We start from the raw sequence: 17,280 nt of genomic DNA, 5'->3' as shown, positions 1-17,280 counted from the left end.
AACCACCAACATCATACTATATGACCAATCACACATAATCAATTTATTAATTTATTGGTTTTAATTGCTTTTAGCTATATTGATTTTTGGAAAAATTTTGAAAATATCATTATTAGCAGAGAAGTACATCACTAATTTATGAACAATTTGCAGATCAGAAACAAACTGATATTTTTAACTGCTCTGCTTTGCACTAGTAGACTACACTATTGCAACAGCACTCTGAAAATATTTTGATCTTTACTCTCTAATGGCTCTACACTGATGGGTGGGGAATTTTTTTTTCAGCTTTCAATAACAATTTGGGGATTTTTCCCTGTTCTATTGCAGGTAATAGTGCATGCCACCTCCCAGCAATGCAAGCCTCAGCTATTCCTACTCAGTATATTGCAGGGAATAATATTAACTGTGCTTGGCAGTCTCCACCTCATATCCACCTCAAGGGTAGCAAGGATATGTGACTATGCACATATCCTGTAAAATTAATAATGTTCTTCGTTAGTATAAGACAAATCATATTCTTCAAATCCTTCTGAAAGAAGTTCTTCAACTACAAAGCAGGAATCTTTCAAAATATTTCTTTTTGATAACTCAGGGTATATGTTTTTTCTTTCCCATGTGCAAAGCCAGAGATGATGTCACTTTCTTTCACAATACCTTGAGGGTACGAAGGGAAGAAAATAGATTAAATAATGGGGTAGGTCTTTTGTGTTATTAATAGAATTGAAATTTTCTGTGTTTGGAAACTTTCTGACGTGGGATATGAATTGTGGCTAGGAAGTATCCACATGAACTAGTGAGAAGGAGCATCCTGTAATTCCTTTCATGTAACAGAATTATAAAATTGTTTGGATCAGAACAGATCTTTAGGGTGATTTAGTGCCAGATCCTTGTCTTCCATGCTTTGTTTCTGAAGCTGATTTACATAAATTTGCTTCTAATTAATGATTGAAAACTCTACAAAATTATATTAAATAGGTAAAACATTAGTAAAATTTTCATATAAGGAATATATACACCAGCAGAGGAATAGAAAATAGGAATAATTCACATAAATAATAATGGAGAATTTTAGTTTTCATTTTGAAATGAAAGAATAATAGGTTTAGCTGCTTTTCAATAATAAGGACTTGTGTCTTACTGTGATTAAAGTAGGACTCTGGAACTCACAATTGCTTTCTGAATTTTTCTGTGACTCTAGATCTTTTAAAACTCACATCACAGACTCCTTTGATGATATTACATTCTGGTATGGCAAAATTCCTTATAATTATTGCTAAGCTAGAGCTAGCAATCAGATATGCTAGTAGGGAAGGTGAATATAAGTTTGAAATTATCAGTTCAGTAGAACTCAGTAGCTCTCATCCTATTGCTTGGTCAACAACATGAATTGTTTTTTTCTCCCTGACCCACTCTGCTTCATTTCAGCCATACTGAATTTAGCACTTGACAAAGTGGGCACTAATTTATTTATTTTGCTGTATTTAAAATGCTAGACAACACTATCAAATGTTCTTCATTCTCTTTTCTTTCTGTTTGTGAATATCACACTGTGTTATACAAACACAGCAGGGATGAAAGCTAAAACAAATGCATATTTGTGTTTAAAGCAGAAAAATGTGTATTTATAGATGAACAAACCAGGTCAAATCTTTCACAGTAAAAAAATAAATTAAACAGCCATTTGTCAGATGAGTATCTGGAGACCATTATTACGAGTCAATAGAACTGATCTTAAAATGGGGGAAATATTGTCAGGGGAAAATATTTTTAATGACATTTTGTGTTTATAAGCACACACAGACATTCACAATAAAAAGACACCAGTCTGGTTTTCACACTGCACTGCTGCTCTGAAATGAATCACTCACAGCTTTGTATTAGTTAGGCTGAGCAAGACAAATAGTCTAGAAGATTGGTTTAACACATATTAACTCGTTTATTGATTAGATGTACAAAAGCATTTCCAATCAATAGTGTATGAGTGAATATCCTTGCTGCAGCAGATCACAGAGAAAATTATTTTAGAATTTAGAATGTATACCTTATCTGAACTAGTTTTGGAGAGATAGCCATGCAGAATTACCTAATCCCCATCTGCTTAACTCAACTGCAGAAGTATAAAAATATTAGCATACTAGGCAAGCAACTATTATTATTTGGTTTGTTTCCATCTGGCATTCTTGAAAGAAGGAAAAAGGAGAAGTGCAGTATATATCAAAAGTACAGGTTTTATGCAGGAGAATAATCCTTCCTCAGTGTTTAACTAAGCTAAATGATCATTAAAAGATGGAAATTGGGAAAAAACATAGTTACAACCTTGGCCATAAATAATCAGGCTTTATGGAGGTTTGGCCAGTTCTGAAGTCTAAAAAAAGTTCCATTTTGTTAAGCATGCTAAAGAAAATAGAGCTCTGGAATAGCAGAATGTGTCACACCCAGAAGGGAATGAAAGCTGGTAAGAAACCATCAAGGAAACACCAGTAGCTTGTTTTACTGCACAGTGAGTCAGCAATCAGAGGTGAGATTTAACTCGAGGTTCTTTGTATTTACTGCTTATAAAGAATTTGTATACAGACACCTTTCTTTAAGGAACTTTCTTGTGTTTTCTCTTTGTACCCTGAGTAGAAAGTCTTATGTGGGCATAGCACACTATGATTTTCTGTCCTACTGATTTTACTCTTGTTACTTAACATGAAAGTAGCCAGAGCTCACACACATTTCTACTAACAGCTTGCAAGTGATTCAGATTCATAAATAACAGAATCTAATGCTATTTCACACATCCTAGGATATCCACGACTTCAGGAGCAGACAGATAAAGCCTTGAATCTACAAGAAACTTGTGCTCTTGTGGAATGGCAACTCGGGGCCAGACGTAGTAACAAGATATAACATCCTCCTATATTTTGGCAGTTGAATGTTACCCTGTTAGTGATATTTATTAAAAATAGCAGGAACTGGGTAACTGTGTTTTCTCTTCTGCTTATTTGTGTTCTTTACTGTTATCATGGTAGCATATGTTACTATGTGTAGTCTTTCTTTAATAAATCTTCCTTTTACTACAGCTCTTTTCATCCTTTTGCAATCTATAAAAATATAGTTACTGTGAGAACAATCACTACAGCCCGGTTATAACTTCAGTGAGTTTTTCTTACTAACTGCCATAATTAATTGATAGAAAATATTTAAATATTTTAGATCAAATTTTGATCAGTGTCTGGCCTATGCCTAAGTAAAAGCAGTACCCTTGAAATGAGGAGCTGAGTGTTGGAATAATAGTATTGTTTTCAAAAGGTTTCTTGCAATTCTCCTTGGTGAGTTAGTTATTCAAGCAAAGATTATACTTTCATATTGACAATAATTTTCTTGTTCTCTTTTTCCCCCTAAAGCTTAATTTCCTTTGTAATGACCTTTTTCCAACCCCCCCCCAGCATTTCATTTTTCTTTAGTCCATACCCAGAAAATGAAGGCATTTTGCATCTCTCTCTTTTCTTCTGAGGAAGAAAGGGATGGAGGGAGGGAGGAGGAAAGGAAGGATGGATTATGTCTCATTTTGGTATACTCTTCTGTTGGGAAGGAAGGATGAATCTCTCTTTTTGGAATACTCTTGTTTTGGGAGCATAAGTGCACGGAAGGTGAGGTATTCCAGTGTAAATGTAGTAGATTTAGTACCTAATTATACTCTCTGAAATTTTGGCTGGGGCTGCTTGCAACTTGTTTTTCCATATACCTTGAGAAAGTTCATTTTCTCTGGTTGAATTTCCTTTGCTAGCTTCTTTGGCATGGTTCAATTTTATTCATTCTGTAGAAAACCAATTATATATTTTTTTTAATAAAAATGCCATGAAAAGGTCCTTTTCTCTATTTTCTATTTACATACCTTTGAACTTATTAAAAGCAAACCTCTCACAAAAGTAAGTGAGAAAGCAGACATGTAAGTCTGTGGTTCTGGTACTCTTCAGTAGGTTTATTTTCAGAGAATTTTACTTAACATTTAAAAACATATGTAATTGTGATCATACTTTGTAAGAGGAGGAAACACCACATGCTCAAGTTTTGCTATAATAATCATGCTCTGTGAAAAATGAACATACATATGGAAACCCATTTTCAATAAGCAACTACTTAGTTTTGGATTATATCTGGAATTTATTTGTATTACAATAACTCAGATTGAGCTTTTGCTGCTAACTACAAATTTACATTATTGTGTGGAATGACAGAGGGAAAGGAACTAAGAAAATTGTTTATAGTTAGCCCACGAATAGAAAAAAGAAATCCCAGATCTGTTTACTTCCAGTAACTTTCTTCCTCCTGTTTATTGAATAATTTTACCCATTTTAGTTTCTATGGGTATTTTCACTGTTCATAAGTTGATCTGCAAAATGTCACTCTTTTAAACAGCAGGTTATTTTTTAATAATTCCTATTATTCATGTTGTTGCTCTTATTTTATTTCATTGGACACCGATATACCAGCCAACATAAATATTTTTATTGCTTGTTACAATACTGAGGAAATTTTTAAAATATATTCTTTTCCTACTACTGAATTGGAAGTAAATTTTTATTGATGCCTAAGTGTATGTAAACACTGAGATTTTAAAATGCTTGTATAATCGTACAAGTTTACAATAACCTAATCTTTATGGATGCAGCTCTGTTGGTAAGAAATTGAGTGGAAGTTAGAAGGTCTGGTTTCAGATTTTTGTTCTGTCACAGATCCCCTGCATGTCCTTTAGGGCTAAAACAGATAAAGGTCAGCTTAATCAGAAAAAAATGAATGAAGTGATTAAGGCATATTGAGATATTTTAAGACATACTGATTTGTTGTGTTTCAGGCTCCAGTTTGATCCAGAAGTAAATGCAGACTCTTCCATCTGAGTTGAGGGTTGGAAATAGTGAAACACAAACCCTACATCTCTACCATGTGACTGCAGGCTAGGAATACCTGGCATTTCTTTGCCACATCATTTGAGAGAGCCTGTTAAGCTCTTCAGGGCACATATTTGACCATCTCTTCATCTCTCTCTCTCTTTGTTGTTTTTTCCCCTTCTTTTTGATTGGAAGAAATTGCTGTGTTGATAAGGGCATAAAGTATTTGCAAAGTGCTGGTTGAATAGAACTGGCAAGAGAATAAGTATTTTCTTAATGTAGCATAGGGATATTTTCTGTGACATCCTCAATTTTGCACTTATAATGAAGGGAAAAAAAAAGAAAAAAAAACAACCCTGGGGAAGAAGTAGTCTTTTCCATGCAAAGCTGATGGCTGGCTCAGGGAAAGACAGTCCATATCCTGTTTCAAACTACTTATTATAACAAGCAATCCCATCCAAACCTTCCAGATTGAGTCACAGACACTTCCTGCTTTGAGTCACAGACACAGCAGATCAGCTTTAACCTCCACTTCCCTCTCGAGCTTGCTTGAGACTGGAGCTGTTGGTGACCCAGAGCAGCAGCACAAACTGTCTCCATGTTAAGTAAGAGCTGCAGGCTGCATGAGCACACTAACCTTACATAAGCACCTAGGATTCCAGGGTGAGAAAACTTATCAATGAATCAAACCAACAGCGAGGGCAAAAAAAAAAATATACCAGTGCCTGTTACATCAGTAGCTTCCCACAGAGACTAAGCTTTTGTCCAACAGAAACTGAGATTTGCTTAGTTCCCAGGCAAAATCAAGGAGGCAGGCACCTCTCTGCAAAGCTGGGGAGTGTGTCCTTCACTGAGACACTGAGATGGCATGCTTGGAATCCACTGCTAGAAGGAAGGAACAAACAGCTCTTTGTTTCTGTGGCCTCCTTATAGACATTCTCACAAATAAATATATAAATGAAAACTCTCCAGAATTAGTATAGACTAAGAAAGCTCTGTGGAGGTTGCTAGGCAGCCAAGGCCAAAGGAATAGAAAGCAGGCAAGTCTTTGAAAAACAGAATCAGTGACTTATGGGTTATCTGAAGTCATGATTTACTCAAATGTCTTTTGTCATAAACAAGAGAAAGTAGAATTTATTTTTCTTTAGCAAATGAACAATCTTTTTTAAACATTTGAAAAAAAAAGGCCAGTTTTATATCTCATACCTATCTTTGTTTTGGAGCTATGGAATTTTATGCATTAATCTTTGCTTATTACTAATACAGAAATTTCAAGCAGTATATAGAGGCTATAACTTGAAAATTACTTACCAAATTAATTGATGTTTAAACTTTATTTCAGTTGTAATTTTTACCTTGCTGTGCATATAAACTCTAGAAGAAGAAAGTTTCCAATTCTGGAATGAATGCCTTGCCCTCAAAAAGCGTACACAGACATGTTTCACTGTCACTAATGACAGGAAAAGGCCTAATTTCTACTACATTGTCCTGTAATGGTGTATGATGAAGCTACTCATTACAGAAATACAGAAGTAACCACCTCCTTCCTATTACTACTAAGTATGCAAAAATACAGGCATTTGTAACAGGCAAGGCAAGGTTGTCACCTGTGAGATTAGGTGATCACATTATTGACTAATTGCTGCCTATGAAATCTCTGTTTATATTTGTGCCTTAAAAGTCTTGAAATAAACTGTGCCCTCAGCAGTTCTGTCAGCCTGCAAACATTGAGGGGGCAGGCACTGTAATCCTACAACTCCCCTCCCTTCTCAGACTGTGTATTCTGAGTTATTCTCTCTCAATGTCTTCAGTTTATGTCTAGAGAAGATTCAATTGCTGCATCACAGTTTCTCAATCTGTGTTTTTTTCCACAGGGTGGATGCTGTGGGGGGGTCCAGGCAGCTCTGTGGAACAGTCTCCAATGGGCTAGTAGGATGAGAAGGTCCAGGGGTGGTTTGGCAAACGAGGAGAAACATCACCTCCCGAGACGGTAAACCTGCTGCAAAGGTAACTCATGTTAGGATATTGTTCTGCAAGGCAGCTTTTCTGGCCCCATGGATATGCTGGAATGCATGGCAGAAAACTGGTAGGGAAGGGGAGCACAAACCTTTGTTGTTGTCTGACTGTTCATGCAGTGCTGTGAGGTTGGACTTCTGGGTGCTTTCAGGCACTCAATTTGCTGGGTTGGTTTTTTTTTAATGAGTTAAGCAGCTAATAGTTGCTATAAAGTTGTTTATTGCAGAAGCACATTAGTCTTAAAAGCAAAAGCAAAGCAATGGCAAAAAGCAATGGCAAAACGTACCAGCTCTCCCTAATGCATGTTTTTATATAGAAACTTCTTAATAAGCTAAGGCACAAACTCAGACTACTACTTTTTAACTTATTAGAATTTTAGTTTTTTAGCATGTTATGTTATGTATAAACTACATATATAGTTCATCTTTTTTTAACTGAAAAATGTAAGAGGTATTTTTACTAGTTTTATTATGTCTGAAAGTATGTTCTTGGAGCCTCCATGGAACTTTTAGTATTTAAGACTATGTTTTTCAACCTTCACTAGAACTCGAACTTCTACACTGGTATCTGAGACTTTTACTCACTAAAAACACTTAAAACTCATTTTATTTACTTACTTACTTACTTACTTGTTCGTTTATTTTAAAACTTAAACTTATACCTCTACTTTATGTGTGAGTGGGTTAACATACTTCAATCCATCCAAAGGTTTTAATTCAATCCCTGCACTCAGATACCTCTCTGAAAAATTCAGAAAAACTCTTACCTTACTAACTCCAACATGGTGCCTCCTGAATATCTTTCCCAAGCTTCTTAAACTATGCTGAGTTTCAGTTCCCATCCTTGTGTGAGAGAGAATTTGGATGCTGTATCTTACAGGGGTTTTCTTGTTTTCCTGTGGACCTGTCAGAGAATACAAATCACTAATTTACAGTAACTTTCCAAGAAATTCCTTATAGGAATTAAACCATGAAAATGCCAACTTATAAGACCCATAACAATTTAGCAGAGTAAAATGTTCTTTCGCAGGGAGAGCTAATAGTCGGATTTTTGAAAGTACATGATCTTGTTTTATTGGGTTCTTTCAATCTCACCTTAGCTACTGTGCTTGTGGAGACTCTCTTCCTACCCTGAAGCCTTAACTATGGATGTTTTCTTCCTAGCATTTCAGAAGTCCAAGAGAACGTGCAAACTAAAAATCTGTCATCCCTCAGAGTAACTGTAATGCTTCCTTCTTCATGTTAAAAGTCAGAGTTGAGACACGAGGCATCAAAACATTTTCTGCTGTCCCAAAAGCCCAGCTATATGGTGTATTTTTGAGCCCAGTTAACTTATCATATGTCCCTTCTATACACACATTTCTTGGTTCTCAGCTAATATTAAGTTTGCTGAACAAACAGATTTTGTTCACTCATCCTAAACCAATCATTTCCCATGGTACATTTTGAAATATCTGACAGGCTGCCTTGCTTCTTTCATTTATTAATGTGCCTTAATGTATGCAGTGTGCAAGAAAAATAACAATGGAAAATCACACTGGTGAAAATAAAATGGGGTTTTTGATGCAAAAGTTTTCATAAAGATCTATTCCCACATCTCATGAGACACTGAAAAACATAAAATATCATTTAATGGGGAAATATTTTTTTCTTTGCTCAGTATAATGTTTTGGCTGGTTGAATACTAGGTTGGGCTTTCAAATGTGTCTGGGAAATACCTTCCTTTTTGCTTCTGATGAGCTCCCAGACATTCATTCATTGAAACAGTTCAGAGAATCCACTGCTACAATTCACAAATTTGTGACAGAAGAAAGGTTTGACACAGGAAAGGGAGGCCTTGCCTCCTGCATTTATATGTGGTGATAGTATTCAGCTTATGATCTGCTTTTCAACAATTTTCCACTCAGACTCGTTGCTAATCATTTCAACCTCCAGACTCGATTTGGTTTTCTATTATCTAGTAGAAATGAGTTTATGTGGCTTTTTTTTAGTGAGGGCCCAGTAGTCTTTACAAAAAATATTGCACCAATTTGTCTTAGGTACTTTACTGCAAACAAAAGATAGGAATAGCTTGCTTATGGTTGGCACTGGTCTGAAATTCAGAGGATCTCAGGTGTTTCAGGTGTCTTCTTCATTGCATTTTTCTACCTGCAATGTGGGCAGACTCATATGGAGTTTTTATAATGTTCTTTTGTAGATGCTTTAGCGACAATCCTTTCTCAAAGGGGAAAAAGGATCTTTGCCCAATTGTTAACAGGTGTCATTAAAAGAGCTTTAAACTAGATTTGAAGGGAGAAAGGGATAAAACCAAGTTCACTAGAGAAAAGCCTGGGGGTAGCATGACAGTGTGTGATGGAGTTCAGTCTGCTCAATGATGTTCTGGGTACACCTGAGCACATTTGAAATACCTTTTTACTAACACACAGCACGAGCAGTGTAGTGGGGTTGACCCTGGCCAGATGCCAGGCACCCACCAAAGCTGCTCTGTCAATCCCCTCCACATCTGGACAGAAGAGAGAAAATATAAAGAAGATTTAATGGGTTGTGATAAGGACTGGGAGAGATCACTCCTCAAATACCATCACGGGCAAAACAGACTCAAACTGGGGATGTTGACTGAACTTATTACTAACAAAATCAGAGCAAGATAATGAGAGGTAAAATAAATCTTAAAAACACCCTGCCCCCATCCAGCAGTGCAGGGAGACAGGGAATGGGGGTTATGATCAGTTTATCCTGGGTTGTTTCTGCAGCTGCTCAGCGAGAGGAGTCCTTCCCCTGCTCCAGGGTGAGGTCCCTCCCATGGGAGATGGTTCTCCATGTGAGTCCATCCCACAGGCAACAGTTCTCCACAAGCTTTTGCAGTTTGAGTCACAGAAGCAAGTGCAGGGCTCTCCACTGGGTCCAGGTCAGTGTGGTTGTATGCACAAACCAGAGGAAGAGTCTGGGAAGCAGCCCTGCAGAATGGGCCAGTGGCAGATTGAATATGCAGTACCCTGGGAACCAAGAGAGCCAGCTGTGTCCTGGGTACATCAGGCACAGCATCACTGGTTGGTTGAAGGAGATTATTGTCCCACTCTGCACTGCAGCCCCACCTTGAGTACTGAGTGCAGTTTTGGGGACCTCAAAAGAAATACACTCACCTGTTAGACTGTGTCCACAGGCGACCAGCATGGTGAAAGGTCTCGAGAGCAAGACTTATGAGAAGCATCTAAGGTCACTTGGTTTGCTCAGCTTGGAGAAGAGAAGGCTGGGGTGACCCCATTGCAGTCTAGAACTTCCACAAGGGAGACAGCAAAGGGGAGGATGCTGATCTCTCACTCCAGTGACCAGCAGCAAGACACGAGGAAATGGAATAAAGCTGCACCAGGGGAACTTCACACTGGTGGTTCCTCACTCAGTGGGTGGCTGGTCACTGGCACAGGCTTGCCCAGGGAAATGGTCATGGCCCTAAGCCCCAGAGAGTTCATCCATCTGGATGATGCTGTTAGTCACATGATTTAGTTTTAGGTAGTCCTGTGACTAACAGAGAGTTGTTCCTTTCAGCTTTAGATATTCTATGGTTCTATTAATCCAACCTCAATGCCATAGAGAATCATTTGGATTTCAGGCTTTACACTGGGAAAAGAAGTTACAACCCCCGAAGACAAGTATGGAAAGAAATTGAAGAGGGGATGACATTGTGATACCTTCATTTGCAACATATTAAGTGAAGTTTGAACTTCCCCACTCTTAAGATTTCCTGAGAAATAGGAAGCCTAATGGATTGATGTTTCAGTCTCTGATTCTCTGCTTAAATGGTGTTTCATGTGTACTATTCTTGAAATGCCGTTTTGACTGAAGGTAGGGGAAGAGAAGAGTGTTGTTTTAATATAACTTGAAATCTTGACGGTAAAAGGTAATTTATATTTTCAGTAAGAGGCTTTCATCTTCATTTGACTCTAGTGATATTGATCTGGTATCAGTACTAAGTATATAGCCTTGAATTCTGACCAGATTCTGCTTCTGGTGTGAATGACAAATGTTTCACATTGCCCTAGCAAATAGAGCTCTTTCTGTGCATTTCTTTGGCTGGTCAGTTTACAAATGGCTGCATTTTACTGGCCTGTTGGATCAGTATTTTCTTTTGGTAGGTTTTAAGATGAATGGCTCTGAATTTTCAGTCACTGTGCCCCTTTGAAGGTATTTATAGTAAAGTCATAGTAGTCATAGTAGGTTTGGTTTTGTTTCCTATTTTGTAACAGCTGAGAAAACAGTTGTCTTCCATGATTTATGGAAAAGTCCAAACCTTTCAAATTAAGTGAAGTGTACACAGCTTCAGAATTAATTATGTTCTTAAACATAATGAAAATCTCCATTTGAAAATGAGGCATGGCCCAGAGTTTGAAACAGAACAGAAGAAATGAGATGTTCGAATCAAAACAGAAGTCCTTTTCACCTAACAAATTCCATAGCCATGTTTAGAACAAAGCTTGAATGTCTGTGTGGACAAAACTAGCTCTACACAGCTGGAAATTAATAAGACTACAGTCACAAAGTGTGAGCAAGCAAAACTGGCAGTGCCTCCTGCTAGTAGGCAAGGCAGCACCAAGAGATCTCAAGGATTCTGTCTTAGAAGAAAGAACCCTTCAACAGAACCAAAGTCAATAACTCTCAGCAGTGAAATAGAGACAGGACAAGTCAGCAGCAATTCCTTCTGTGTTTCACAAAAGGACTAAAGACTGTGGCATGACATTGATAGACCACTGGATCTCTGAAATTATCTGAGAAATCAAATATGAAAGAGATGAGCTACCAGACAGCCTTCACCTGCATTACTGAATGTCATTTAAATTACTCTCTCCACAGCTGATAATACTGTTTATAATAGATTTCTTGTGTTTCATATTCTTTTTGTTTAAACTTACTGTGTGAAATTCTTCTTTGATTAAAAAATGGTTGAAGAGCTGTTCCCCTTAGTGTGTCAGAATGCCAATGATTCAGTCTCTCAATTTACTTCTTTCTTTTCCTCATCTCTGTAGGGTTGGGCTTTGTTCATCTGCCTTTTTTTTTCTATTATTTTTTCTTTGTTGTTATTTAATTTCTTTCCAATTATGCTACTTTTAGTTTTATAAATTATGATTTCCCTTTTCAGTTCTCAGGTTCTGTTAAGTGGGAGAAAACTGGTCATGTGATACTGAAGGAGAACAGTTTGTGGTACTTACTCTTTGTAAGACTGGATGTTCAGTTACCTTCCTCAGAATATTATGGTTCCTGTACTGTTCCAGAATTATGTCTTGCAATTTTTAACATTTACTTTGGTGGAAATTTTGTTTTGACTACGGTAGAGTAAAACTGGGTGTGGAAGAGTTGATGTGAATACCAAATATATTTTTCCCCTTATTCCTGTGACATATTGGGGATTTGGAAAACATTAGTTGTTGATTTGGCAACATAAAATTGATAGATAACAAAAAGTCAGCTTCAAACTACTTTAAACCTTTTCTTGCAAAAGAGAACATATTAAAGCAGGGTGGAGGGGAGGGAAAAATTTACTCTCAAATGCATCAAGTAGATCACATTTTATTGAGGTGACATTTGCATCTGCTGTAGAAGGTGAGATCTCTGTGAGAAATTGTTAACATACCAGAAATCAGATGCATAACATCTTTTGTTTATATCCAGCGTCTGATGTAGTATTTGTCATGAAGTTATTGAAATCTGGGAGATGGAAGAAGTGAAGATGGAGCAGTCTGGATGAGGCAATATGACTGTTAACAAAGAAATGAATGCAGCTGACATACACAAGGTGTCTGCCTGCAGCTAGAAATCCCCAGGACATTTAAATCCATACCAAAGTAGCTGGAGATGGAAGTTATTCTTGTGGAACCTCATAAAGTGAGGGAAAGGGACAGAATTCATATCTACATGGCCTTTGAGCAAGATTGCAAGAAATGTGCCTGAGGGATGTGAAGGAAGCATATTTGTAAGCATGCATTAGAACGGGGTTTTATGGTGGGTTTTGGGGTTTATCTCACCAACACTCTTCTTGCTTTACATAAAGCCTTAATCTCAAATTTTGCTAGGTATAGGTTTTCTCTGTGCAAGCCTGTCTTGAGCTGGGGAGCAAGATGCACCACAGTGAGGCAGTAGGGCTGTCTGCATGGCTAGAGGTAAAAGGGCAGAAGAAAATGTATGCAGTGCAAAAGGAGCTGCACCTCGGGAGACACAAGTGCTGAGAGCACTTCCTACTGCTCTGTTAAGCATCATTATGGGAACTGTGAATGCCAAGTATCAGCCCTTGGGAAGGAATTCCCTCTGGCAGAACAGTTCTCTGTTCCTCCTGCTTGGAAGCAGATGGCAAAGAGGAAGCCCACATCACCAGGCAGACCTGGGTATTCTGTGCCTCTGTAGGCTGAAGGTTGCTTTAATCCTGTAAGTCATTGCTCATTTCAGTCATACAGATGTTTGAGCTGACTTAGAAAAATACGAAAATTATTTCTGAGGGTAATCCCTGAGCTTTTTATGTAAAGCAAATGGGCAGTACCAACAAGGCTGATTTTATACCACATGGAACACAGCAGCTGTGGTCACTGCACTGCAGAGAGAGAGAAAGGACAGCAACACACACGGAGCTCTTTGGGGAAAAAAAGGCCAATTTATTGTACAGACAGCCCGGATTTAAAGTGTGTTAGTGCAGCCAGGACAGGACAGGAGCTCATTGGACAATTGGGAAAAACATCCTTGGGACAGCACCTCAGGATGTGTCCCACGGGAAGGACACCAGGTGTTAATGTTTATTATGAATTCCACTCTGTTTGTCACCATGTTCTCACCCTGGGAGACTCCTCCCTAACTGAAGCTGCAGTCAGCTTGTCAGCCTGGGAATGGAGCTGAGAGTCAGGAGAAATCCAGGCCTGAAAAGGATTTCCAAGCTGTAATTCCTTAGCTCTCTAAATGTGTGTATCCGCAAGCAGCTAACAGAACTAAACTGTGAATATATTTCTAGTATATTACAGCATTGATTTATATTGGCCAAGTTGATTATTGTACTTTGTTATAATATTATTTCTAATAGTTTTCTAACATTGTTATGTTATGGCAGTGCCTTTGCTATTTTACAAAAACAGCTATTTGAGCACAAAAGAAAGAGAGGTCTGTATCATTCAGATGCTGCAATGAGGGAAGCAGTGTATTTAATCCTCTTGATTTACAGCTATTGACTTCTATTTCTTCTAAAACTTTTTTACTTGTCTGAATACAAGAGTACTTGACTTCAGAGTCATTCACTCCTTTAGATACATGAAATAACACTCTGTACACAATGAGCCTCTGATGAATACAGAAAAATACACTACACCAGAACAAAAATGACAGCACACTGGTTAATTTATTTAATAACCAAGCAGCACAGACGTGCTCAACGTCTCTGAATATTGCATTCAAAAATGTGATTCTATAGCAAAATTTCATGTTTAGAAGCAGTACAAGTGAAAATGAGTAGGTAATTTATCTTTGCAACTTCTGTTTGATCCTTACTCCAGTTGTACAAAGAAGACAAAGGGATGCAGCATTAAGAAAGCTGAGGGGTAGAACCTCTTCCCTACTATCTTTGATCTGGAAATCTGGGCCATTTTCCCCACAGAAAGCTTCACTTAATCCACTTGAATTTATTACTGCGCATCTTTATAGCTTTTGGAGGATCTGAGATACAACAATTGAAATTTACCTTAGCATGTCTAAACAGAGAAAAGCTGTCTTAGTTATGGACATTGCATAGAGAGAAGCAAGGACAGTCCTGTCTCCAGTCCCTGCCTTAAAAATAACGTAGCACTCTTTATAGCAAGGGATTAATAGCTAAACTAGAAAATATTGTTCAGTTGCATAAGTATCCCTATTTAGTTTTGCTAGGAATACTAAAGTTTTGGCATCATGCAGTCCACTATGTTTTGAGTTATTAGCAAGAGACCTTCCTATTTCTCCTGTCCTGATCTCTACTAAGAGAAGATAAGCATTGCAAATAGCTGCTGAGTTCCACAATAGTGATTAATGTTGGCAAATATCCACTAGTGACAAATTTGGGAGTAACCATAACCTATTCCTTTAATGCAGCTAAATGTGAAATTTAAAATTACCAGTATGAAGAAGAAGGGCTCTATAAGTAGGAATTGTAATTTTTTACTGAGCTGCTGATCATTAAAAAATTTAGTTTCGGGGGGGGGGAAAGTCCAAAAAGAAAAATGTGAAAAATGAGGCTTGCACACTGAATTGGATTGATCTGAGTTAGCAATAACAAATTCAAACTGCACATAAACTTTGTGCATCCTGGATGATTGCAGACTGAAATCAATAATCAATTCACTTGATAACATCAAAGTTCTTATTTACCTGATTAGCAGCAAAAGTGTAGGAAATACACGGTGGGTTTAGGTATTTGTGCAAAGCAATGACACCATTGCTATGGCAGAGCGAGGTGCTCAGGGAGTGATAGCTGGTGAATCTCTGGAGCACTAGACCAAGATCAAAGGATGGTTTGCATCCTTTCTTAACTGCATGTTTGTGAAGTATGGTTTCATAGCTGTTTTCTTCTGTAACACTCCCAGGCTTTTTTCCTTCTAATGGTTCAGACAGAATGCCACCAGAAATGTGTTTCTGGTGACCTTTCACTGTCCCAGTATAACAGGCTGATGAGATTGAAATAAGAGCTGAAACCTAATGAGAAAATCTGAATAAAAAATATGTACAGCCATTCACAATAGGTGTATTTTTAATATTTTTATTTTCTATTTTTACTTGGTTAAAAAACACAATATGAATAAGGTTTTATAAGGTGAAAAGAGAAATCAGATTTTCATGGGGTTTAATCTGATGTCTGAGAAATGTAAAGCTAATCTTCTATTTAGGAGTGCTTTGCTTGAACTTATTGGCAATGCATCTTCTGTTTCACTTTGCTAAATGTGTTCTTTAGCTTCCTTCATTTATGGATATGGTATATTAGACATTACTTGTTTTACTTGCCAAAGTTTCATATATTCCTGAGCCAAGTGTGAACAGAGAACTTTCTATAGTAGAGTCTAATGTAGAATTTGGCGAGAATTTTAGAATTAAAACTGTAAGCTATGCTGTCTACAGAATGAAATAACCAGGAGAATTTGTTCCATCAAACTTAGAAATGACTTCCTTAAAAAAGTATTCTAGGTTCTCATAGGATATCACATTATTCATCTGTCTATTTTCAAACTATTAATATAATCAAGGAACATGTAAAAACTAACTTAGGGATCACTCAGTTAAGAAAATGTTGTTATTATAATGAAGGATATAGCTTCCATTTTTAGTCTCAGAAACAGATTTCAGCATATTTTCCAGGCATTTGTGACTTTTTTGAAGTTTTTTTTACTTTCTCTGAAGTCATCACAGAACAAACAGGAGAATAGGAAAAAGTGAACATTTTCAGAACACAATGGACTGTGGTAAACAGCCTTATCTAAACCCTTTAATTCTGATGGGAAGCCACTCTGATTTTTTTTTTCTTTATAATATATTGCCTATGCATTGAGGTATATGAGGACATATACACACTTGGATTTTTGTTTATTTTGCTTTCATGCTAGCTTGGATAGAAAATTCTTGAGTATTGATTAAATTGTATGTATGGATTTTGACGATTTCCACATTACTACAGATAAAGCATAATTTTCAGAAGTGTTGTAAACAAGTGAAATTAAATATAGGATGGTCTAATTTCGAATGCAAAAGAGCTGGTGTTTTGCTACAATAGTTAAGTTTTATTTGGGAAAAAAATTATTAAATTATGTCAGTTCAGAGGGAAGTTTCAGAGCCATTGACATATGGTGCTTAGAAGCATACCTGCCACGCTGTCATTTCAAAGACATCACAGTTATTATCTCCAGTGCCCTGCAGATGAAAAGGACAAATTCATTCTCATTATTACACATTATGTTCTTCACTTGAAAAGGCCCTGCATTCCCTAGCCATGCCTATAAATTTAGTACATGTAAGGAATTATATTGAACTGGATATGTGGTCAACTATGTTGATCCTTACCTTTCTCTATATATGTCTTTATTAACTATTTTGAGCATTAAAATGAAACTAAATTTATGAGGTTTGTAAAATTTATTAATGCTAAGTTAATTTGGAACTTCTTAGCTTTATTATTTTATTCAAATTTTCATCATTTTTAATGATTTTTGCTGTATTACTCCTATGACAATTGCAATAAAAGTATGCATGCATAATCCATTAACAGTTCTACATTTTACTTCCTTTGTTTTCTGAACCAGAAATTTGCCATACTTCACCTTCTTTCTTTACCCTCTTCTAAAGGAATGTAGTACCTATGTAAGGATTGCTATGGTAGAAAATCCTTTATATTTCCAGTAAAA

The 17,280-nt window shown here is 37.0% G+C and overlaps 1 protein-coding gene across 6 annotated transcripts in view; it reads left to right on the top strand.

Moving 5' to 3' along the window:
• Positions 1–17,280, top strand: part of LRRC4C (leucine rich repeat containing 4C) — a 473,950-nt gene that overhangs the window by 414,597 nt on the left and 42,073 nt on the right. For 5 of the 6 annotated variants that reach the window (XM_088166807.1, XM_088166804.1, XM_088166808.1 and 2 more), the window contains one exon: positions 6,752–6,884. The exons of the other annotated variant lie outside the window; for it this stretch is intronic. The gene's annotated coding sequence lies outside the window, so the exon portion shown is untranslated. The remainder of the gene's footprint in view (positions 1–6,751; positions 6,885–17,280) is intronic. 6 annotated transcript variants of the gene reach the window in all.

Source organism: Sturnus vulgaris, chromosome 6, assembly GCF_052056855.1.
Source record: "Sturnus vulgaris isolate bStuVul1 chromosome 6, bStuVul1.hap1, whole genome shotgun sequence".
In the NCBI taxonomy this organism is placed as follows: Eukaryota; Metazoa; Chordata; class Aves; order Passeriformes; family Sturnidae; genus Sturnus; species Sturnus vulgaris.
Note: the sequence above shows the minus strand (reverse complement) of the source record. Positions and strands in the feature narration are given on the sequence as shown.